Raw genomic sequence first — 24,675 nt, 5'->3', positions numbered from 1 at the left:
ACCCACATGGGAGACCCAGGGGAAGCTCCTGGCTCCTGACTTCAGCCTGGCCCAACCCTGGCCGTTGCAGCCACTGGGGGAGTGAACCAGTGGATGGAGGCGCTCAGTCTCTCTCAATCTCTCTCTGTGTAACTCTGTCTTTAAAATAAATAAATAAATCCTTAAAGAACTTTTTAAAAATGGGGATAAGTGGATCATACCCTAGGGAACCTAACGGGGGCCTCTTAGCCTCTTGGAAGAGGGCGGAGTCTCTCTCCCCAGGCCCATCAACTCAGGAAGACCAGAGCAGCTCCAGTCCTGACAACTGGGCGGCTGTATCGTAGTGTGAAGACCTCTGCGTTCCGTGTGTGTGTGTGATGATTCTTGTGCCTTGCAGACAGCGCACGGGCTCCTGCCTCCGTTCTGCCGGGTGCTCACTTCCTGGGCCGTGTTTCTTACGCAAGCTTTTGCCCTTGAAGGGGGCAGAATGGGCTTCGCAGGAGTGACACGCGCAGGTTTCTGGAAGATTCCACAACCAGTCCTGTGGTTCTACAACTGCCAGTCTAGAGGTTCCAGAACTGCCCAGGGGGATTCTGGAGCCAGGGACCCTGGGATTCCAGAACACTGCCCCGGACATTCTGGCCCTCAAGACTCTTACCCAAGAATCCAGGAGGGCAAAGGTCAAGGACAACGAGTGCCCTGATCCAGGTCTCACTTGGAAACCTCGTTCACATGGACCTTGTTTAGCTTAGCCATCCCAGGCCCAGGGTTTCCAAGGTCACGTGTCGAAACCAGGCTTTCTCGTGGTGGTCGGCTCCCCAGGAGGATGGCGGGAAGAGAGTCCGCCAGCCCTGGGGCCTCACGGGCCCTGTGCACGCAGTCTGCTGCACCTGGACGCCGATTCTCTGGCGAGGGGCTCCCGGCACCCGTGGGGACACAGCTGAACCACTGTGTCCAGGAGTCTGGTTGGAAAGCAGCTTGTACTCAATAATGCATCCCCCAGCTGAGGCCGCCCAGCCTGGGTCAGGCCGGGGTGGAGCATCCGCCCCAGCGACAGATACAGGCTGCCTCCCGGAGCCCCGCAGCTGCCCCAGCCCTCAGGGGCCTTTTGTGAGGGAGCAGCACAGCCCGCCCTGACAGGCTCCACTCCTCTGCCCGGCAGCCTGAATATTCCATGGGCTTGAATAATGCAGGCACCCACATCGCTGCAAACCAACCAGGGCTGCTGCAGGGCTGCGGAGAGAATGCGTGCTGGGGTCTCCGTTCGTGACTGCGGGAGGGTCTCCTTGGGCGGGGGAGGAGGCCTGACCTGCGGGGCAGCGGGGGTAGGGACGCTGTTCCCCTCCCAGCCCCTGAGACTAGGGAGGGAGGGGGGTGGGAGCCAGGCAGACCCAGGCTTGATCCTGCTCCCGGCACAAACCACTTAGCCTTGCTGAGCCTCGGCTTCCAACCCTGTAACCTGAAGACCCTGCCGGGGACCAGGACCGAATTAGGAGAACGGGCAGAGAAGGGGGAGGCACACGCTGGAAATTGCCGCATGGGCTCTTTCCATCCTCCTCATCCCCACCTCAGTCATCACTCCCCAGGCAGAAACCGTGAGCCTCTCTCCTGGCTGCCTCAGAGACCACGTTGGTCACCCAGTGTGGGCTCCGGGAGGCAGACGCTTGGGAAGACCGCGGGAATCCCAAACCCCGGAAGGCAAAGCACGAACCAAGAGGGCCCCAAGCCCTGCCTCCCCCTCCCTGCTTAAAATCCTTTGTTTTCTGTTCTTATTTAGTTATTTGTTTTATTTGAAAGGCAGAGAGAGATTTTCCCATCTACTGCTTCACTCCACAAATGCCCGCAACAGCCACAGCTGGACCCGGCTGAAGCTGGAAACTCTGCCTGGGCCTCCCACGTGAGCGGCACAGGCCCAAAGTCTTGAATCATCACCGCTACCTCCTAGGATGCACAACAGCAGGAAGCTGGAATCAGAAGCGGAGGTGGCACTCGAACCCAGGCCCAACAGTGTGCGGTGTGGGCATCCTGAGGGTGGCTTACCCACTCTGCCTAACACCTCCCAAATCCTTTGTTCTTAAATGCAAAAACAAATAGCACTTGCTCATTATAACAGCTCAAGCCATAAAAGCACACTTAATACACTGAACAGCGTCTCCCACCCCAGCACCGTCCAGGTGAGTAGTGAGGGTCTGCCTCGCTGTGCTCCGAGCACGCCCGAGCACGGAAGTCGATGGCTGTCATGGCCGCCAGCCCAGGGCACCATCACAAGAAGCAAGAACAGGTGGCGTGTACGGCAGAAATGTGTCATCTCGCAGTTGGGGAAGCCGGAAGCCCCAGCGCCCCCTTCAGGTGCCTGGGACGGGCCCGTTCCTGGCCTCTCCGTGCTCCTGGTTGGTCCTCAGCCCGGGGCAGCGAAGCTCCAGTCTTCACACGATGTTCTGTCCGTCTGTCTGTCCGTCTGTCTGCGAATTGGCCTTTTCAAGATCACCAGCGCAGCAGATTAGGGGGCCCCTACTCTAGGCTGATCTCACCTCCATTACCTCTGCAGGCCCCCACTTCTGAGCTCCTGGGAGTTAGGACTTGAATGTGTGAACGGGGCAGGGGGCACACTTCAATGCATAACACTCTAGCTTCTCTCTCTCCCTGGCACGTCCATCACACGAGTCTCTCCAGGCCCACACAGTGTTCAAGCCACTAAAACAAACAAACAAATAAATAAATAAATAGCAGACTGCGACAGACAGCTCCATGGAGATACAAGTCCCATACTGTTCACATGACCTACCTAAAGAGCAGGCAAAGCCAACTCCAGCATCCCATATGGGCACCGGTTCGAGTTCCAGCTGCTCCACTTCCAACCCAGATCCCTGCTAATGTGCCTGGGAAAGCAGTAGAAGATGGCCCGAGTGCTTGGGTCCCTGCCCCCATGTGGGAGACCCAGAAGAATCTCCTGGCTCCTGGCTTCACCTTGTCTGTTACAGCCATCTAGAGAGTGAACCAGCAGACGGAAGATCTCTCTCTCTCTCTCTCTCTCTCTCTTTCTGTCTCTCCCTCTCTCTCTCTGTAACTCTAACTTCCAAATGAATACATAAATCTTAGAGAGAGAGAGAGGAAGGAAGGAAGGAAGGAAGGAAGGAAGGAAGGAAGGAAGGAAGGAACATATGGCAATGGCTTTTGTATGTTACGGTTTGGAGGTGGTGTGGGTGGCCCTGAGAGTCCACGTGTTAGAGGCATGGTCCCCAGGGGTCGGTATTGGGAGGAGGAGAACCGTTTAAGTTGCCGGGCCTTTAAGAGTGGGCGGTCCTAGGTCTTGCTCGGGGCACTGCCCTCAGAAGCCTTGGAGGTGGCTCCCCTGCAGTCCTGGTGATCCTCCTGAGAGGTTATCGTGAAAACCCAAGCCCAGGGCCACCCAGCGGTCTCTGCCTTCTGGTGCAGGATGCAAGCACTTCTACAGGCACCGCACCCCTGCCGTCCGCCACAGTGGGGCCGTGACGGGAGCCTCCCCAGAGCTAACTCGGACAGGCAGCACACCCTTGAGCCCCCAGAGCTGTGAGCTGGATAAACCTCTCCTTTGTAGGAGCCTGTGTGGGGCGCTCTGTGGTCGTGATGAGCAGCTGGCGAACAGTGTAGTCACTGTGTGGTCTCCACCACAGTCAAGTTTAGAACATCCTCATGACCTCAGAAAGAACTGCAGGGACGGACATGGTGCAGCGAGTGAGCCGCGGCTCGGATGCCCGCAGCCTGCGTTGCAGTGCACGGTTCGCATCCTGGCTGCTCCACACGCCCCATGCAGCTCCCGGCTAACGCTCCTGAGCAGCCAGAGACCAGCCCAAGCAATTGGGCCCCTGACAGCCACGGGGGAGACCTGGGTGGAGTTCCTGGCTCCTAGCTTCTGTCTGATCCAGCCCAGGCTACTGCAGGCATTTGGGGAGTGAACCAGCAGATGGGAGATCTCTCTGTGTCTTCCCCCACCCCCTGCCACTCTGCCACTCTGCCTTTCAAATAAATAAATTGAGCTGGAGTTTACCTACTTAGCACTCACCTATGTATCCCCCCCAGCCCTCAGCAACCTCTGCTTAGTTTCTGTCTCTCTTGACTTGCCTGCCCTGGGCATCTCATGTCAGCGGCATCCTATCATATGTGGTGTTTGGTGACCGGCGTCTCTCAGTCTTCATAATGTTCCAGGGTCATCCGTGGGGCAGCACATACCAGCATCTCGTTGTTATGGCTACATAATATTCCACCATAAGGATATACCGTGGGCTGCTTAGCCATCCATCAGGTGATGGGCATTTGGGTTACATCTACCTTTCGGCTATTACAAATGCTGCAATACACTCCCAGGTACAAGTTTTTTTTAAGGATGTTTCCTTCCATCTCTTGGATGACAGCTAGGAACAGAATTGCTATGGTAACCTGGTGTTTAATCATTTGAGGAATTGCCAGACTGTTTTCAAAAGCGGCCGGCTGCACCACGGAGCAGTCCCACCAGCAACATGTGCCGGTCCTGCTTCCTCCATGTCCTCGTTGTCACGTGACTTCTGTTGGGTGTGAAGTGGGGTCTCACTGTGGTTGTGACCAGCAGTGTTGAGCACCTCTTCATGTGCACAGTGGTCACTTGTGTATCTTCCCTGGAGAAGCCCTTTGCTTATTTATAAAATTGAGAGTTTTCTTTTTATTACTGACTCATGTGAGTGATTCGTATATTCTAGATACAAGTCCCTTATCAGACATATAATTTGCAAACATTGTTCTATCATCCTGTGGGTTGTCTTTGCACTTTCCTGATAAATGCTCTTTGAAGCACAAAAATGTTGAATTTTTATTAAGTCCAATTTATCTATTTCTTTTTGCTCATGCTTTTGGTTTCACATCTACAAATTCATTGAAGTAATGAAGATCTCCCTCCAAGTTTTCTTCTAAAAATCCTAGAGTTTCAACTTAGTTTAGGTCTTTGACCCATTTGAGTTGGTTTTGGATATCGTATGAAGCAAGAGTCCAACTTCATTCTTCTGCCTGTGAGAATCCAGTTATCCCAGCACCAACTGTTGAAGAGACTGTTCTTTAAAAAAAAATTGTTATTTATTTGAAAGGCAGAGTGAAAGAGATAAAAAAAAAAAAAAGAGGGAAAAACAGAGAGGTAGAGAGAGAAAGAATTGATCTTCCATGTGCTGGTTCACCCCCCAAATGTCTACAAAAGACAGGGCTGGGCCAGCTCAAAGCCGGGATCCAGGAGCCACATGTGGGTCTCCCACGTGGGTGGCAGGCACCCAAGTGCCGGGCCATCATCTGCTGTCTCCCAGGCGCATTAGCAGGAAGGTGGGCCAGGAGCAGAGGCGCAATTCCAGGCACTCTAAAATGGGACAGGGACATCCCAAGTGGCAGCTCAACCCAACGCCTGCCCTGAAAAGACTGTTCTCTCCCGATGGAACGAACAATCTCCACATCGCTGTTGACAGTCGGTTCAGCATGGATAAGGCTCTGTTTCCAGACTCTCAGCGCTATCCCACTGATCCATGTCCATCACTGTGCCAGCACCAAGTGCCCTTCATTGCTGCTGTCTTGTAGGAAGTTTAGAGTCAGAAAGTGCGAGTCTTCCAATTTTATTTCACTTCCCCAAGAATGTTCTGGACATTCCATGTCCCTTGAAAATCCACATGGACTTCGGTATCATCTTGGAAATGTCTACAAAGCCCATTGGGATTCTGATCGGGGCTGCATTGCACCTGTAGATAATTGAGGGTGTGATGCCCTCTTCATGATATTAAGCCTCCCAGTCTAGGCACACAGATGTGGACTTAGACCTTTAATTCATTGCAGCAATGCTTGTAACTTTTAGAGCATACGTTTTGTGCTTCCTATGTGAAACTTATTCCTAAATATTTTATTCTTTTTGATGATATTATAAATAGAATATTTTCTCACACACCAGGGATCACTGCATCAGCTGTTAATCTTATTAGGACTTCTTGTTATTGATGCATTTTCCTCTTTTTTAAAAAAAGTATTTATTTATTTGTTTGTTTATTTAAAAGAGTTACAGAGAGGGAGAGACAGAGAGAGAGAGAGAGAGAGAGAGAGAGAGAGATCTTTCTTTGGCTGGTTCACTCTCCAGATGGCAGAAACAGACAGGGCTGGGCCAAGCTGAAGCCAGGAGCCAGGAGCCTCCTCCAGGTCTCCCACGTGGGTGCAGGGGACCAAGCACTTGGGCCATCTTCTGCTGCTTTCCCAGGCCATCAGCAGGGAGCTGGATTGGAATTGAAGCAGCCAGGTCTCGAACCAGCGCCCATATGGGATGCCGGCATTGCAAGTGGCGGGTTTCCCCGCCACACCACAACACAGGGCACATTTCTTTCCCTCTTGTCACTTTCAAGACTTTCTCCTCGTCTTCGGCTTTCAGCACTTCGGTTGTGTTGCCTGCTTGGGGAGCTGTTTGCTTTTATTCTGGTTTGAGCTTTTGAGCTTCCTGGATATGCAGATTAATGCTTTTCAATAGACTTGAGAGGTTATTAACCATTATTTTGTTTTTTTTTTTAAGATTTATTTTATTTTTATTTGAAAGAGTTACAGAGAGAGGTAGAGACAAAGAGAGCGGTCTTCCATCCACTGGTTCACGCCCCAGATGGCCACAATGGCTGGAGCTGCGCCAATCCGAAGCCAGGAGCCAGGAGCTTCCTCCAGGTCTTCCCACATGGGTGCAGGGGCCCAAGGACTTGGGCCATCCTCCACTGCTTCCCCAGGCCACAGCAGAGAGCTGGATCGGAAGTGGAGCAGCCGGGACTAGAACTGGTGCCCATATGGGATGCTGGCACTGCAGGCCAGGGCTTTAACCCACTGCGCCACAGCGCTGGCCACAGTTAACCATTATTTCTTTGAATGTGTTGGTGCTACCTCTGTCCTCTGTGTTCCTAGTGCACACGTATCCGTGCCCTTAGTGACACGTCCGAGGTTCTGTTCTCCTTCCTCGTCTCCCGATTGCGTGATTCCCGTCAACCCATCTGTCTTCAAGGTCGCTGATTGCTTTCTTCCGGAGTTCAAATCCACCGCGGAGGTCCTCTAGGGAAGTCTGAGTTTAATTGTCCTAGCTTAGCATTCACTGTGGCTCCACGTAGGATTCTGTTCTGTACCTCGCATGACACAAGGATGGAACCGTCTCCCTCCGAGTGAGAGCCGATTGTGTCAAAACCGTGAGTAAATTCGCGGGGCCTCTGTGTGTGTCCCCCCCCGACCCGCCCACCCCTCACTCTGCCTTCAAATAAACACATCTTTCTAAACAATCATCTAGTCTGCCCTTCTAAGGAAGACTTTCATTAATACCAGCATTACTGACCTTCTAATGAGGCTTTTCTTTCCAACCAGAAACACGCTGTGTCTGTCCATTCACCACCATTCTGTTTGATATCTTTCAAAAGTGGAGCTTTGTTGGCTGGTGCCGTGGCTCAACAGACTAATCCTCCGCCTTGTGGCGCCGGCACACTGGGTTCTAGTCCTGGTTGGGGCGCCGGATTCTATCCCGGTTGCCCCTCTTCCAGGCCAGCTCTCTGCTGTGGCCCGGGAAGGCAGTGCAGGATGGCCCAAGTGCTTGGGCCCTGCACCCCATGGGAGACCAGGAGAAGCACCTGGCTCCTGGCTTAGGATCAGTGAGACGCGCCGGCCGCAGCGGCCATTGGAGGGTGAACCAATGGCAAAAAGGAAGATCTTTCTCTCTGTCTCTCTCTCTCACTATCCACTCTGCCTGTCAAAAAAAAAAAAAAAAAGTGGAGCTTTGTTCCCCTTGCGAATGTGATGGATTTTCCATTTTTTTCTAATAAAGAGCATCTTTTTATGTTTTCCTTATTTATCTAGTATCCAGCCACCCTGGCTTTCATCACTTGAACTTCTTGGCTTCATAATCATGTCAGCAAAAAATAAAGAAAATCTCGTACACTTTACATCACTGTCTTTTTTTTTTTTTAAGATTTATTTTATTTATTTGAAAGGCAGAGTTTCAGAGAGAGAGAGGGAGAGACAGAGAATATTCCATCCATTGGGTCACTCCCCAAATGGCCACAACGGCCAGAGCTGGGTTGATCTGAAGCCAGGAGCTTCTCCCACGCGGGTGCAAGTGAGCCAGGAGAAAGGCCCTTGGCAGCCCTCGCAGGAAGAAGGGAAGGCGTGGGTCTGGGGAGCCCACGGAGGGCCTGAGGTCGCCGTGCCATCCTGGGAGGGTAGCGTGGGGGTCTGCGCGCCTCTGCTCTCTCCAGACCTCATGCGCTTCCACGGGTGCCGCTCTGAACAGTCTGCTGTTTCCCCAAGCCGCTGTTGGACAAGGCGGTGAGGAGAGGAAGGGGCGCGAGGGAAGGGGCAGGGGTGGAGGGGGAGGGCCGTCCGCGGGGGCCGTTGGTTGGAGGAAGCTGTAAGGACCACACAACTTCCCCCAAGTCGGTGGTGTTTTTTGTCGCCCCGTGAGGGTTCTACGTGAGGTCAGTGAGAAAATACAATGGCCGTAGTCAGCAACAGTGCAGCCTGCAGCCTTCCAGGAGCTCGTTGGCTGCTGGTCTTCTGATAAACGCTGAGGTCGGAACCAGCCTTGTGGCGCCACGGGCTAAGCTGCTGCCTTGGATGACACTGGCATCCCATATGAGCGCCAGACCTAGTCCCAGCTGCTCCACTTGAGATCCAGCTCCCTGCTAGTGCACCTGGGAGAGCAGCAGAGGACGGCCCAAGTGCTGGGGCCCCTGCACCCATGGGAGACCTGGGTGGAGTTCCAGGCTCCTGGCTTCGACCTGGTCTAACCCAAGCTTTGTGGCCATTTGAGGAGTGAACCAGTGGATGGAAGATTCTCTCTCTCTCTTTATAACTCTGCCTTTTAAATAAATAAAATAAATCTTTAAAAACATAAACATTGAACTCTACATGGAAATTAATTACACTGGCCCTTAAACATGCAGACTCAGCTACACCCCCGGGCCAGGGGCTGGTCCACTGGTCACCTCCTTGACCCTGCCCCAGGGAACCCCTCCCATCCCCTGTGTTCCCCCATACCTGCCTGTGCCACCCCCACACAGTCTCCACAGGCCCTGCCCAGACAAGCCTTGAGCAAGACCCTAGGAAGCCTTCACCCCCAGCTGCCCTCCCTCCCTGTCCCTGTCCCCACCACTGGGTCTTGGTGCCTGGCACAGCCCCTCCCTCAGACTCGCTCAGCGGCTGCTCCCTCCAGGCAGGAGCAAGGGGCTTTCTCCCCAGCTCCACCTCCTCCTTCGGGGACCCAGAGGAAGGTCCTTCAGAGAGGGACGGGAGATTCCTGCCTGCATCCTGGTGCCACCACCCCGCAGGTGACAGGGGTGAGGGCAGCTGGAATCGGTCCTTCCGGCCCAGGATTTTGGTCCCACAGAGATCGGGACATTGGCTCCCCCCAGGGTCCTGTTCCCACTCCCTCTCATCCCGCCCCCTCCTGCTAGGCATGGCGCCTACCTGGTGGCTGTGCTGACCCTGCAGGAAGACGCGGGGCAGGCGGGCTGCCACCTCCCTCTCCCTGGTGCCTCGACCCAGGGCTCGTCTCAGCAGAGCACCAGCAGAGCCTCTCTGGCTGCACACGTGCCAGCACTTGATGTTAGCGCACTGACACTCTTGCCAGTCTGGTGGGGAAAAACTTGTCAGATGCCTTTGCGTCCCCCCCTTCCTAATGAGTTGAGCAACTTTGCTATTAACCCTCGTCTCTGTTCTGCATCTTGTCTTCTCAAGTCCTTCCCTACTCTCTCTTAAATGATGACGTCGCAGCCCAACTCTTTTTAGAGATTATTTACTTTCATTTATTTGAAAGGCAGAGAGAGAGAGAGAGGGAATGTTCCATCCACTGGTTCACTCCCCAGTGGGCACGAGGGCTAGACTGGGCCAGGCTAAAGTCAGGAGGAGCCTGGAACTCCATCTGGCTCTCCCATGGAATCCAAGTCCTTGATCCATCACCTGCTGCTTCCCAGGGTGCAAGTTGGCAGGACTCGAATCCAGGATTCTGACATGGGATTCATCAGCTTAACCCGCGGTGCCACAAGGCCACCCCTCGTTTTCTTTCCAAAGGAATTCTTTAAATTTTCTGGACACCAATCCTGAGTTTGATATATGTGCTGTCCCGGTATGTGTGCTGCTGTATACGTTGTAAAAAGACATTGCATCTGTACACGTGTGTTTGTTAGGCACCTGTTCTCTTTATCTGCCACTTTCTGGTGCCTTTTAACGTCCTTCACCCAGACGTGTAAACTCTGCAGTTAACTTCATGAATTTTGAGTTCCAGTAGACCCTGCTTAAAGCTTGGGGTCTTGTGTTTTTCTGTTTTCTTCTACTACTCTTGCAGCTTTAAAGAATATTTATATCCTTATTCTATTGATTTTTGCTAACCATGTGAAGGGGCAAGTTGTATTTAATTTTTTTCCAGGTAAGTAGATTGTTCCAGCATTTACTGGATAATCCAATCCCCTCCGCATGTCTGAAATGCCATCTTTATTCATATACAAAATTCCGGTATATACATGAGCCTGGTTTTGTGATCTTCTATTTTTGTTCCAAGGGTCTATTTATCTATTCATGTGCTAATATCACATTATATTTGTTAAAATTACTTTCTAATAAGCTTTGACATCTTGTCGGGCAAAATTCCCCTCTTTTTTTTTTTTTTTCCTTTTTTCAAGCTGTCTTGGCTATTCTTGAACATTTACTCTCCCATCTGAATATCAGAGTCAGCTTGTCAAGTCCCGTTAGAATCCTGATCATTTTGATTGGGGTTGTGGGACATTTATAGATTTATGGGGGAATTAAAATGGAGCAGAATATGAAGCCTCAGCCTGTGATGTTGATAGGGAGAGTGCACAGAGACTGCGTGCTGGGTCACAGGCCACCTCGCCCTGGAAGGCAGCAGCCACGCTCAGCTCACCCGCTGGCCGGGGCTGCCTCTGACCTTGGGGTCTGGTGCCAAAGGTGCAGCATTTGGACGGCTCCTCTGTGACACCTTCCCAAGAAGGAAGGGTGGGAGGGAGAGAGAGGGGAAGGGAGGAGGAGGGAGGGAGGGAGGGAGGGAAGGAAGGGAAGGATGGGAGGGAAGGGAGGGGGAGGGGAAGGGAGGGACTGCATAAGCCTGGGAGGTGCTCACGCCCACGTGCCCTGCTGCCCGTTCTCTTAGGCCACAAGAACTCCGAGCTCGGCCACCTGTTGGCCACCAAGGCTCCATACGACAGAGAAGGCACCCAAGCCTTGCATTAGCCCAGGAGGATTCCCACCCCCACATTTAAAAAAAAAAGTCACAGGAAGTCCACTGGGACACGTGAAGCCTCTGCCAGGAGTGCAGCCGTTTGATGTTAATTAAAGGCAAAGCTGACAGCCCCCAGGAAAAGGGGAGATTTCCTCCCTGGAACGGGTGACCTTTCAGGAGAGCTTGCTCTGCACCTCACGTGGTCGCGTGGTTGTTACCAAACCTGGAGCTGGCCTGCCCGCTCTGCTGCCTTCGGCACCCTGGGCCCTGGGGAGGAAGGGCAGGACTGGGCTCCCTGGAGACCCCCACCCCTCACCTGGCCACGCCCAGAGTGACGCCCACAGGCACTGCCGGATTCCAGCCTAAGACACCGCAGCCACCAGGCGGGAGCCCCCCCTCTTCTCCGCCAACCCTCACCCGGGCAGCCGCCTGTACCGCCGTGCCCTGCCGCAGTCCTCCAGGCACTGGCCATGGGCTTGACTGAGGCACGGCCCGCACCTCGCACCGTGAGGACACAGGACCCCAGCCCCCTCCCCCGGAGGGCGCACCGCTCGGCTGACACTTTCTGAGGGAGAGGGGGTCACAGTGGGCAGCTCAGAGTCCCTCTGCGCATGCCCACCAGGGCCCAGCCGTCCTGGCCTGTGCCCTTCTCAGCCCACGAGAGAGCTGCCCCGTCCAGTTCCCGTGGCCCTGCCAGGCCCGTGCTGCCCGTGTCGGGCCTGTGTCAGTGCTGCTTGTGCCAGGACGAAGGTGGTTACCCAGCACCTCAGGGCCCTGCCCCTCACAGCCCAGCCCCACCTGCGGTGGGGAAGCGGAGCCCCCACGTCCCTCACAGCCACACCGCCACGGCGACTCAGAAGCACGGATCTCTGTCCTGGGCCCAGAGCACGCGTCCTTAGCATCGCGATTGCTGTCTGCGAGTGAGGAGCTGGCGGGGCAGGGAGAACAGGTGATGGGGCCCGGTCAGGAGAGGAGCTGTGCAGACGCGTGACGAGAAGTCTCACACGTGTGTACACCCACACACACGCGTGATCCATGTGCGTTCTTATCCTCACAGTCCCACACACATGTTGACATACATGCATCGATCCATGTGCGTTCTTATCTTCACAATCACACACATGTTCACACACATGATCCATGTGCATTCTTATCCTCACAATCACACACATGTTCACACACATGATCCATGTGAGTTCTTATCCTCACAGTCCCACACATGCACTCACACATGTTTACACACATGCATGATCCATGTGTGTTCTTATCCTCACAATCACACACATGATCCATGTGTGTTCTTATCCTCACAGTCCCACACATGCATTCACACACGTGTGTTTATACACATGCATTGATTCATGCGTGTTCTTATCCTCATGTTCACACACATGCACTCACACACATGTTTCACACACATGCATTGATCCATGTGCATTCTTATCCTCACAGTCCCACACATGCACTCACACACACGTGTTCACACACATGCATTGATCCGTGGACATTGCTATCCCCACACTCACACATATGCACACACATACACTTATCCATGTGTGTTCTTACCCCCTCACATGCACACACGCTCTCCCATGCATTGATCCATGTGCGTTCTTCCCCACACACACACACATGTTCACACATGCACTCACGCACACACGTGCACACATTCGCAGGTGCACATCCTTGCACACTCACACACTGACCTTGTCGGGCCTCAGCATCCTGATCAGCCAGGCAGAAGCAAAAACCATGTCTGAGGAGCTGTTTGGCGCAGGGCTCGTCCCGGCGTGTGCCCGGGAAATGCATCCCACGGCTGCCTCCTGCCGTCTCCACCAGGGGACTCTGAGCGAGTGCAAGGCCAGCACGGAGGTGGGGTCAAACGTGGGGTGTGATGGGGCACACAGTGGGCCAAGGCACAGCAGGGAGTGACAACGAGAGCCCCCCCAGCCGGTGGCAGCACCCAGGGTGGGACGGAGAGGAGGAGGTCGGGCAGGTGGGGCCGTGGGAGGGGGCCGGGAGTGGCGTGGCCACTCGCTGTCCTCGCTGGGAGCAGGGGCTGGCGCCCGGGGGGCCCAGGGCACACACAGCCGTGCGGGCCGCGCGCCTCCCCTCCCGGAGAGGAGCACCAGCCTGTGCCTGTGTTGCCATTGGCGGAGGTTCACAGATTGACTGGAAACCCTGTCCTGTTCCTCTGTGTGGTCTACCAGTCTCTCCGTATTTCGCTGGAAAAACAAAAAGCAACACTTGGACCTTCTGCGCTGCTACAGATTGGTCTGCAGCTCTTGCTGTACTTGTGAAAAGGAAACCAAAGACCTCTGCGGCAGGCTGCAGCCGGTCCCCTCTCCTCCTCCCCCAGCCTGGGGTGCCGCCCGGGCTCTGCCGCAAACCCTGCCTCCCGCAGGTGGGACCCTGATGCGCAGGGGCGTCCACACTCAGCTTGGCTTCAGCACCAGCATGGTCCGTGCTCTGCGAGCAAGCCCAGGATGGGAGCGCCGGGCAACATGGCCCACCAGACGATGCCACATTCCCCGCCAATGCCCTTTGTCCCCTCCAAGGTCCTGTGTGGCTGTCGCTGGTGGGCGTCCAAGTCCCCTCCACCCCTGGGAGAGCTCCGATGAGAGCAGGTGTCTCTGATGCCCTGCCTTTGGGTTCGCCGACGTTTCGGTGGGTTCTGGGGCTGTGCATTCTTGGCCAGAACCCCACTGAGGTGGTGCTGTGCCTGTGGAGCCTGCAATCGGGTCCACGGTGCTGAGGTGCCACCCCAGGGCGATGCTGACCGCGCTGCTTGGTCAGAGGCATGGAGGCCGGGCTCCTGCCCTGCGAAGTGACCACTCAAGCCCTGTTCTCCTGTCTTTCTGCTCTCTCCTCTCTCTGCCCTCTAAGCCTGGCTCCGCCCGTGCACCCCGTCTGCACGGTTACTGCCACAACAGCTCCCTAATTTCCTCGCTCCGTTCACGTGGCCCCGTGTCCATGCAACTGTACCAGGACAGACCCGTGGGGTTTATTCTAGCCTGTGCGCTGTAATCCACACCACCATCACCTGTTCTGGGCACATAGCATTCTGGTCTGACTGTCGGGAGCGTCGTCCCTTTGGCTCCTGGGTCCTCTCGATGAGTACCCACAAGGACCATTCTGGGCACAGCCTCACCTGCTGGCACCGCAGGGTGTCTCACTGCCTGTCATCTTCTTCTTCTTCTTCTTCTTCTTCTTCTTCTTCTTTTTAAGAAATTCATTTATTAAAAACAGCAGAGAAGGCCGGCACCATGGCTCACTAGGCTAATCCTCTGCCTGCGGTGCTGGCACCCCGGGTTCTAGTCCCGGTCGGGGCACCGGATTCTGTCCCAGCTGCTCCTCTTCCAGTCCAGCTCTCTGCTATGGCCCAGGAAGGCAGTGGAGGATGGCCCAAGTCCTTGGGCCCTGCACCCGCATGGGAGACCATGAGAAGCACCTGGCTCCTGGCTTCGGATCAGCGAGATGCGCCTGCCGCAGCGGCCATTGGAGGGTGAACCAACGGTAAAGGAAGACCTTTCTCTCTGTCTCTCTCTCACTGTCCACTCTGTCAAAAAAAAAAAAAAAAAAAAAAAAAAAAAAAAAAAAAACAGCAGAGAGAGAGAGAGAGAGCGAGATTGATCTTCCATCTTCCGGTTCACTCCCCAAGTGGCTGCAATGGCCAGGGCTGGGCCAGGCTGCAGCCAGGAGCCCGGAGCTCCCACGTGGGTGCAGGGGCCCAAGCACTTGGGCCACCACTGCTGATGTCCCAGGCACATCCGCAGGGTGCTGCAGCAGAAGTGGAGCAGCTGGGACTCAGACTGCCCATGTGGGTGCTGTGCCACCGGCCACGTCTTAAAACCCTGCCCACGAGGAGCTGTGATTGGAGGACAGCGGCTGTAAGCCAAAGCTAGATGTGCAGTAAGCCCACCGGCCCGGGGCTGCCACGGCTCCAGGCCCGCTTGGCGGGTGGAGCTGGGAGCACTTGGGCCACGCGTGTTCTGAGCTCCAGGGCACTCGTCCGTTTTTCTGGTCCTCTCTCTGCCTGGAGCGTCATCACCATGGGCTCACGGGCTGCGGGCTTCCTGCCCCACACCACCCTCACTCAGCTCGGCCCTTCTGGCTTGCAACTGCTTTTCCCAGCAGTGAGCAGGGCAGAGTTCAAGGTCACGCTCAGAGCCCGGCCCCTCGCTCCCCTGGGGCTCAGGTCTTCAGCATCTCCCTATGTCACTTGCACACATGTGAGCCACTCTCCTCCTCCGTGACTCCCTGCAGGGAAACTGGTTACAGAACGGCCAACGTGGCACCTGCGTCACGGAGCCCTGCGCCCTGGGCCTCGCGGTCTCTCCCACAGCTGCGTGGACAGGGCGCCGCTGCCCCTTCTCCAAAGCGCCCTTTGAGTGCTCCTGACATTTCGAAACCACCCACCGCCACGGTGAATCATCGGAGTGTGTCCATTTTGGGGGCAGGCGAGTCTTCGGGACTCGGGGCGCTGGGGCGTCCATGCCTGTGTCATTTGGGTCCGTGCTGCTCTTTCTGGAGGCTGGGACTGCCTTCCCGCCAGCAGCGCGGGGGAGTCCTGTCCCCTCCCGACTAAATGTGTGGCCCTGGTTTCGTTGTTGCTAATCTGCAGGGCAGCAAATGGTATCTTTAAGCTGCAGACCTCAGCGATGAGAGAACTGGACTTCTGTGCGCCCGCATCACCTTTCCCCCATTCTTCCTTCCCGTTTTTGGTCCTTGGCTCCTCCATCTTTACGAGTTCCTTATAACAGAGACATTGGCCCTCTGCCTTGGTTGCTGTCCTATTTCCTCCCAGCTCACCGCGGGGAAACCTTTGCTTCTGATGTTTGTTCTGTCTTTGTCAGGCAGAAACGATTTAGTCCAGCGTCTCCGTGTTTCACTGCCCTGGGGTGTCAGGGACTGCGGCCGGAGTCACACCTGAGCGCAGTTCTGACTTTGTTATTTTATTTTATTTTTTCATTTTAATGGAGAGGCAGAGAAAGTTCTTCTATCACTGATTGACACCCAATGCCCACGACAGCTGGGGCTGGGCCAGGAGCCTGGGACTCTATCAGGGTCACCCATGTGGGCGGCAGGGGCCCTAGCACTTGAGCCATCGCCTGCTACCTCCCAAGGCGCTCAGTAGCAGGAAGCTGGGATCGGGAGTGGAGCTGGGACTTGAACCCAGGACGTGGGCATCTTACTGCGGCACCAACCACCGGACCCGCAGATGCAGCTCTTGAGCCCAGGCCAGTGGGGTTCAGGGTGGCAGGGGCAGGGGCACGGAAGCAGCGAAGAGTACTGGGACCCGGACACCTCAGTCTGGGTAATTCGCCGACAGTTAGCTGAACACCTGGCACCCAGGGAAGGGGGAAGGAGCCACAAGTAGACTTGGTCCTTGCTCCTACCGATGGGGAAACAAAGCTCTGTTAAATAGCCCTGCAACGATCAGAGAGGCAGTGAAGAAGAGCTGGCCAGAGGCCGTCTTCCTCCCGGGCCTGGCTGGAGCCTGGCTGCTGCTGGCTGAGCAGGGCTGGAGGTGCTGTGTCTTCCCGGGGGAGACCTGCTCCCTGGCCTCGAGGGGCTTGGGTCATGGCCTCCCCAGCCCTCAGCTGGACCCCGCATGGCCCCTCCGGCATGCCTTCCAGATCTGCTCTCCTTCTCCTCCCCCTGTCCTTGGCATCTGCTGCTGCAGCCTGCAGGGTGCGCCCCCACCCCAGCCTGTCTCCCCAATGTACTGCGTGGGTCCCCAGGGGTCGTGAGGAAACTCAGGGAGCCCCTGCCTCTGTGAGGAAAGAGCCAAGCTTCCGCCGGGTGTGGGAGACTACCCCAGGCCCAGGCCCCTCCGTAAGCTTCCTCCTCCACGTGAGCCCAGCCTGGAACAGCCAGGCACATCTCAGCTCCTGGCTCCCTGGGGCCGGGCTCTCATGCCACCTCCTCTGGGAACCCTCAGGGGAGGCACCTGCCCCTGTGATGTACCCAGGACAGCCTGACCCTGTCCGCTCGCGGGAGTGTTGGCCCCACAGACATTCCGAGCAAGTGTAGCTACAACAGAAACTTCGGAAGCAGTCTAATGAGGCAAAGGGCCACACAGCGGCTTTGGTGGAGATGGGTAGGGAGAGGAGGGGCAGGCTGGGGCAGGTGGGAGACAGAGAGCGGGGAGGAGACAGGCAGGAGGCTGGGAAGACAGGCAGACCGGGGGCGGCACATCCCAGAGGAACCGGCGGCAACCAGGAGGAAGGGAAACCCAAGGTCAAAGTCCCCTGCTCCAGCACCAGTGTCAGGTGTACTCAGCTTCCACACAGGTTTCCAGGCTCCGGGGATATTTCGGGCCTGCAGGTGCTGCTCTGCGCCCCTCCCCCACACCACCCCCAGCTCTCTCTCCGGGGTCTCCTGGAGCAGGTGGCACTGGCGGCGACTGCAGGAATTCCCCGGGACGAGCTGCTTACTGCGCTCTGTACGCCGAATCACGTTCCTGTACCCGACCGCGGGTCCTTGGTGAAGTGACCTGTCCTGCGACCAGTAAGGGACCACCCCGGGTTCCCGTTTGTCGGCGCTTCTGTCCACACTTGTTCTCGTGTACGCCGCTGCTGGCATGCTGGGAACCACACTGCCTCCTCTACTCTGAAGCGCTGGTTCTGTGAGGGCTGATCTGGGGGAGGGGAGGCGGTTCAGAGAGCCTCGAGGCCGCCTGGCTGAGCTAAATGGCTTGGACGTGCGTTCTGCGCTGGCGTCTTCCAGGTCACTCCCGCACGCCAGGGCAGTGAGGACACGGAGCTGGGCTGGCCCTTGCCCTGGCGACAGACAGGGCTCAGGCGTGAGCTGCAAAGCGGAACAGCCCCAGTGAGGGTGCCTCTAGGTGCAGCCCAGCACAGAGGAGCCGCCGGGAGGCCAGCCGGGGCCAGAGGGCACAGGCGGGAGAGGAAGATGCGGCTCCTGATATGCCCTTGGCATCGGTTGGATAAAAACAGGCAGTGGGTACTTGTGCTCCCATTTGGTTTAAATCTGAGAGGCAGAGACAGACGGAGAGGAGTCCCCTCCCTTGGTTCTCTCCCCAAAAGTTCACAACAGCAGGGGCTGGGCCAGGGCTGGAGCCAGAAACTCCATGTGGGTCTCCCTCATGGGGGGCAGGGACCCAGGTGCTTGAGCCCTCGCCTGCCACCTCCCGGGTGCGCGTCAGCCTGAAGCCGGAGTCAGGAGCAGGGCTGGGACTCAAGCCCAGGCGCTCTGACGTAGGATGTGGGTGTCCCAGTGGCATCTTACCGCTAGGCTAAATGCCTACGCCCGGACCTGTTTTTTAATCTGTGGGTTACTGTACACACTGCATGACTGCGCGGCCCGGCAGCACCCAGGCCTAACAGAAGCCACCTCTGTCCGAGGCTTCCAGCTGGGCTGGGCAGGTGCCTGCTCTCGGGACCACGGAGTGGGAGATCTCTGCTCCGGGTCTCCCGACAGTGTCCTGGCTGGCCTGTCGTTCCAGCTAACAGTGTCACTGTGGATTTGGACAAGCAGGGGGATGGGGGACCGCCGGGGGGAGCTCCCCCACGGCTCCAGGGAGGGAGCATGGGTCATTTGGTTTTGACCAGGGTGGAAAGGGAGGTTTGGTTTTCCTTGTTGGGGCAACCGAGGCATGGGGACTTCATTTTCCCCGCAGGTCTGAGATCCCGTCCTCGTGTGCACCTGCCGTGGTCCAGGCTGGGAGCTGCTGCTTGCACGCGGGGTGGGTTTTTTTAAAGCCATCGATTGAGAAAATGGATGTTTGTGGACCGGTACTGGGAGAGTGGGCTGCCTCACAATGGGTTTCCATTTCCACAAACGGCCTCACTGTTTCCAAAGTCACCCCAAAGCCGCTCTACTCGGGTCCCCTCCGGAACTGCACTCACCTGTTTGGAAGATGCCAGAATCTCTGCACACCGTGCCGTGCTGGGGCTCACCTCGCCTGCGGTCACCGGGCACGGGCTGCACGGGCGTCTGCCCAGCTGCCAGCGGGTTCACCTGGACGCGGCCTGGCGGGTGGCATTTTCGTTCTTAACCCAAGTTGTACTTTGCTGCAAGCCCGCAGACATTACTTGCTTAAAAATGTGCAGATTCACCCGTGGAAGCCTGAGGTCGACATAACTGAATGACTGGGATCCTGAGACGATTTAACAAGTGCGCATTCACATCACCCTGCTAACGGCACACGTTGTTTGGGCTTAATTTTTCTATTTCCTCGCCTTGTAATCTACTTTCCTTCCCATCAGACACACAGCGACTCTCTTCTTCCAGCATCAGCTGTTTCATAGTCCTCACCCTGACAGCGGAGCCACATCCCTGTACTCATTTAATAACTATTTATCATCCTCTGTCTTCCCATTTTCAAAAAAGGAATAAGTTAAATGCTCCAGAAATTGGAAAAAATTGAAATTTGACCTTTATTAACTGGGTTAATTGTCAAAAATCTCTGCTTGTAAAAAAAATTAATGACCAAAAAGTGTAACTTCTGGAGTTTCAAGGAGTAGGTTAATGTCCAAGGAAGTGTAAACTTTGACCTTTCTGACACACGTCATAAGTTACACCGAGCCTAATCAATTGCTGCCTGTGAGCAATTATAAAGTCTGCCCTGCACCAATCACACATTTAATTGCTCTGCAGGCTCCGGCTCCCTTGCAGCCTCGCTCCGGGCCTGTGCCGGGCAGCCGCGCTGGCTCGCTCGGGCTGCTGGACACCCGAACGCTCCGGGACTGAGACCCCGGCTGCCACGGCCACACGGACCTTCCCCCCTCCTGTTCCCTGTGCACTGCGCGACGGTTCTGTCCGTGGTGACCCTCGGGGGGACGCCAGATGGGGCTGGGAGGTGGCTTTTTTAAACGCCACCCGCTGGGGAATGGGGGTTCTCGGACCAGTGCTGGGGAGCAGGACTACCTCACAGCAGGTGCCCACTGCAGCTAGCGACCTCGCTGTCTTCCCAGGTCACCCCAAAGCCGCGCGACCCCGCCCTCTCTTGGAAGATGCTAGAATATCAGGAAGTATCTGAAAACGTGAAGATGATCCCGTGTGGCGGTCACAGAAATAAACGTTCAAGGACAAACACACAGGTGCCGTACACATGCGCACGCTGGGGAGCCGGCCGCTCTGCCCAGCTTCTGTCCAGCTAAAAGCAGAGAAGCCAAGCGTGCTAAGAACCCAGCTGGGCGCAGTGGCCCTGGAAGGCCCCCGGAGGCCCCCTGAGGCCCTCAGGAGTGCTTGTCGGCAGGGTGGGTCCCGTGCAGCCTGTGCTGATGGGTGACCCAGGGGTGTCGCCAACTCACAGAATATTCAGGAAGAAAGGGCTGAGATCACGTGGGCACTTGTGTCCACCTTCCCATTGGTCAACCTACGGGGACAGGGCTTTTGCCGTGGGCAGCCGTGAGGAAGAGGAGCACGAGCCCCGGGGGTCTTGGCACCAGCGCGGCGTCCAAGCTGTGATGGAAATGCCTCTCTCCCCTCTTGCCGTTGGCTCCGAGGGCGGGAAGTGGGGACCTGGAGGGGACCCCCTGGAAAAGCTGCAAGCCCAGTGACGCTGAGCCAGACCCCGCCACGACAGGCTGCTCTGCGTCAGGAGCCCTTGCTCACCCGTGGCACCAGCAGCACTGGCTCCTGCGGCCTCTCCACCTGCCGGCGAGGACGCATGGGGCCGGCTGCACTCTACTCGCCGTAACCAGAGCTCAAGCCTTCCCAAAATAACACTGCACGGCTTTGAACGTGGAACAGCACCTTTGCCAGAGCCCAGCTGAGGGAGCCACGCTTCTGTCGCTGCACCTGCTTCTGGGGAGACGGAGGGTGTGGGGCGGTTAGGGTGTCCAAGATCTGCTCTGCTCTGGCAGGGCTCGGAACCCCGTCTTCCTTTGCTCCTGATCCAACATTCCCCCAAACCCCACCCATACTAGTCCCTTTAACATCCAAGGAGGGCGACAGCCGCCTGTCCTCACTATAATTATGCTGCCCACTTGATGGTGTCAATGCTTAAATCGTTCAGGACCATGAGCCCCAAGCTGTTTTTTTGTTTTGTTTTGTTTTGTTTTTTGACAGGCAGAGTGGACAGTGAGAGAGAGAGACAGAGAGAAAGGTCTTCCTTTGCTGTTGGTTCACCCTCCAATGGCCGCCGCAGCCAGTGCGCTGCGGCCGGCGCACCGGGCTGATCCAATGGCAGGAGCCAGGTGCTTCTCCTGCAGGGGGTGCAGGGCCCAAGCACTTGGGCCATCCTCCACTGCACTCCATGGCAACAGCAGAGAGCTGGCCTGGAAGAGGGGCAATCGGGACAGAATCTGGCGCCCCAACCGGGACTAGAACCCAGTGTGCCGGCGCCGCAAGGTGGAGGATTAGCTTGTTGAGCCACAGCGCCGGCTAAGCTGGGTTTTTTGACAGTTGCCGATGGCCAGAATAAAGCCACCTTTTTCTTTTCATTTTTGCAGGAAAGAGCAGTAGCTGCCTCTCCAGGTGCATCTCAGAGGCTGTTCCACTTGGCCGGGGGAGGGGCCGGTTGTCATTTGCATCTGCAGTTAGGGAAGGGTCTGTTTTGCATTTTCTTGGAAGATTTATTCAAAAACTTAAAGCCCAGATACTCAAAGGTACCTGCTGGGTGGTTGATCATACATTAGGTATCGGTTTGTGGTATCTGCCGCTCTGGGTAAGGCATGGCGAGTGTGATGTTGGCGTGCTGACCCGAGGTCCATTTCTGCGGCCGCAGGGCTGGCGGAACAAGGCACCGGCTGCACAGGACCTGCTGGCTTCAGTCCCCAGCTTCCTGCTGTCAGTCTGACCTAACACCTTGCTCAGGGGCCAGAATGCAAGTGGCCTCAAAGGACCGCCGAGTCCTTGCCTGTGGCCCACGCTGGGCTGAGGAGGTGTCCACAGGGTCCTCGTGGAAGCCACCGAGGCGACGCAGGCACTGCCGCAGGGAGGGGCACCGGGCGCTGTCCGGGGATCTGCAGCGGCTCTTCCGGCACCGCGCCTCGGTGAAACAGAAAGGACCTTTGCGGTTCAAGCCTCGGGGTGACCGTTTGTACTGGGACATTCCTGGGGGCTCAGGGCCCAAGAAGCAGCAGTGAGAGCGAGGAGAGGATGAAGCGGCGGAGCAGCACGCGCTTGGCCGACTGGGAACTCTGCCGAGGAGCCTGTCCGCCGCGCGACACAGCTGGGACGCTCAGCGGGGGCAAGGTGCTGCACCCGGCACTGGGGACCCCGTCCCGGCCCCGCATTCACACTCGTTCTGACATCAGCTTGGCCTAAAGCAGGCCGACCAGCCTCTCTGCCGCCCAAAAGGGGAAAAAAAATGAGCTTTGGGAAAGTTTTATGCGCACAATGTATCAGCACATGCATGTGTTTACATGTACATGCGTGTGTGATCCTCGGCATGTATGGACACACACGGACACGGTATCCCTGAGTGAGAGGGTATCAAGGCCAGGTGACAACCAGCTCCGGGAGCGTGCTCAGACCCGAGCACGGGCTCCCCTGCACCTCCCTGCTTCCGGGGGCAGCACCTATGCTGTTGGGGGAGCCGGAGACCCCACATTTCCCCATTGCAGACTCGTGCAATCCACACGCCCCCTCCGCCCACGGCTCCAGCCAGACTCCTTGTGAAGGCGTCAACTTCTCCAACCCTCTTGGACACACCTGGCTCCACCCCACCACACGTGCCCCCCGATGAGCCCCTCCAGGCTGCCTCCTGCCTCCTCCATGCTTCCGTAAGTGCCGAAGCCCACGGCCCCTCCGTCTCTCTGGGGGCCAGGAAGGGGCCTCACGTGTCTCCCGATTGCCACTGAGCCTGGCATGGCACCGATAGCTGCTGCCCCGCCCGGGGCTGAAGCTGTCAGTGGATGGACGGCACACTGCTCCCTGGCAGGGCAGGGGCCAGGGCAAGGGGCTTGGAAAACAGCCAAGGACAACATCGGCACACTGTGCCACAAGCTGGCCCCAGTCCTCTCGGAGTCCTCCCGGTATTCTCTAGGGTCCCCTGAGGGAGGCTGCAGACACGTGGGGGAAGCAGGGCCGCGTCCAGACCCAGGTCTGTGCTCTGAGCCCCCGGCCTCTGCCTCCCGGACGCTCCGATGGCCGGCACAGCGAGTGCCAGCCCCGTCCTGGCAGCCACTGAGCGAGCGCCCTGTGCTCAGCCGGATCGGCCGCCCCAAGCCCAGGCCGCCCAGGCCGCCCCCTCGTGCAGACTGGAGCAGGTGGGACCCCTGCTTCAGCGACAGGTCGTCAAATCCGTGCAGACAGGGAGATGGTGTCCCCACTGGCTTCCTCCCCAGATGAGCAGGGTGGCTTCATCTAAATAACAAATTCGCTGGTGCATTTAAATACAATTCGGGTTACTCAAATTCAATTTACGCAGGGAATTTCAGGAATACATTATGTAAGGTGCTGCTGATTAAAACGCTAGGGTGACCCTTAATGAGGTTATGTTGGATTCGACTCCATCCTCACCTCAGAGTGACATTTAAAAAAAAGTGAGCCCAATTCTGGGGTCAGGGTCTCAGTCAGACCCTGTTCCGCGCATCCATCCTGCCAGGTCAGTTAACTGACAGGGCACAGTGCAGTGCATCAGCTAAAAGGCCGCTCGCGAGGCCACGGTCACGGTCACACTTGATGCTTGCAGCTCTCCAGATGCCCGCCCCGCACCAGTCACCGTAACTGTGATTCTAAAGTTGGGTTGTTTACTTGAAAGAGCAATGGAGACCGAGAGAGAGATCAGGATCTCCCATGGGCTGGCTCACTCCTCAAACGGCCACAGCCACCGGGGCGGGGCCAGGCTGGAGCCAGGAGCCCAAGAACGCCATCTGGGTCCCCCACGTGGGTGGCAGGGGCCCAAGCACCTAAGCCTTCCCAAGCGCATCAGCAGGGAGCTGGATCCGAAGCGGAGCAGCCAGCACTCGGCCCGGCATCTGCCGGGGACACTGCTGTCAACGCGGCAGCCGTTTTCTGCGCAGTTGGTGCAGGTTGCAGGTTCCTTCAGGTTGGCTTTTTCCATTCTTTCACTCCAACACGCACGTATCAGTGACAAAAACCAAAAAAGTGATGATTTACACAAAACGAATTCCCTTTTTAAGTGAAGGTTTAATTCTGCAGAACCCAAATATGAGGAGGACTTGGGGATATATTTTAATGTCTTACTCCATCTCTCAAAAAAATTTTTTTAAAGATTTTATTTGAAAGTCAGAATTACACAGAGAGAGGAGAGGGAGGGAGGGAGGGAGGGAAAGTCTTCCATCCGATGTTCACTCCCCAATTGGCCGCAAAAGCCGGAGCTGCGCTGATCAGAAGCCAGGAGCCAGGAGCTTCTTCTAGGTCTCCCACGCGGGTGCAGGGGCCCAAGCACTTGGGCCATCTTCCATTGCTTTCCCAGGCCAAAGCAGAGAGCTGGATCGAAAGTGGAGCAGCTGGGTCTTGAACCAGTGCCCAGATGAGATGCCGGCGCTTTAGGCCAGGGTGTTAACCACTGCACCACAGCGCTGGCTCCTCAA

The sequence above is a fragment of the Lepus europaeus genome, chromosome 22, assembly GCF_033115175.1.
Source record: "Lepus europaeus isolate LE1 chromosome 22, mLepTim1.pri, whole genome shotgun sequence".
NCBI lineage: Eukaryota > Metazoa > Chordata > Mammalia > Lagomorpha > Leporidae > Lepus > Lepus europaeus.
The sequence above is the reverse complement of the archived record's forward strand: the minus strand, read 5'-3'. Positions refer to the sequence as shown.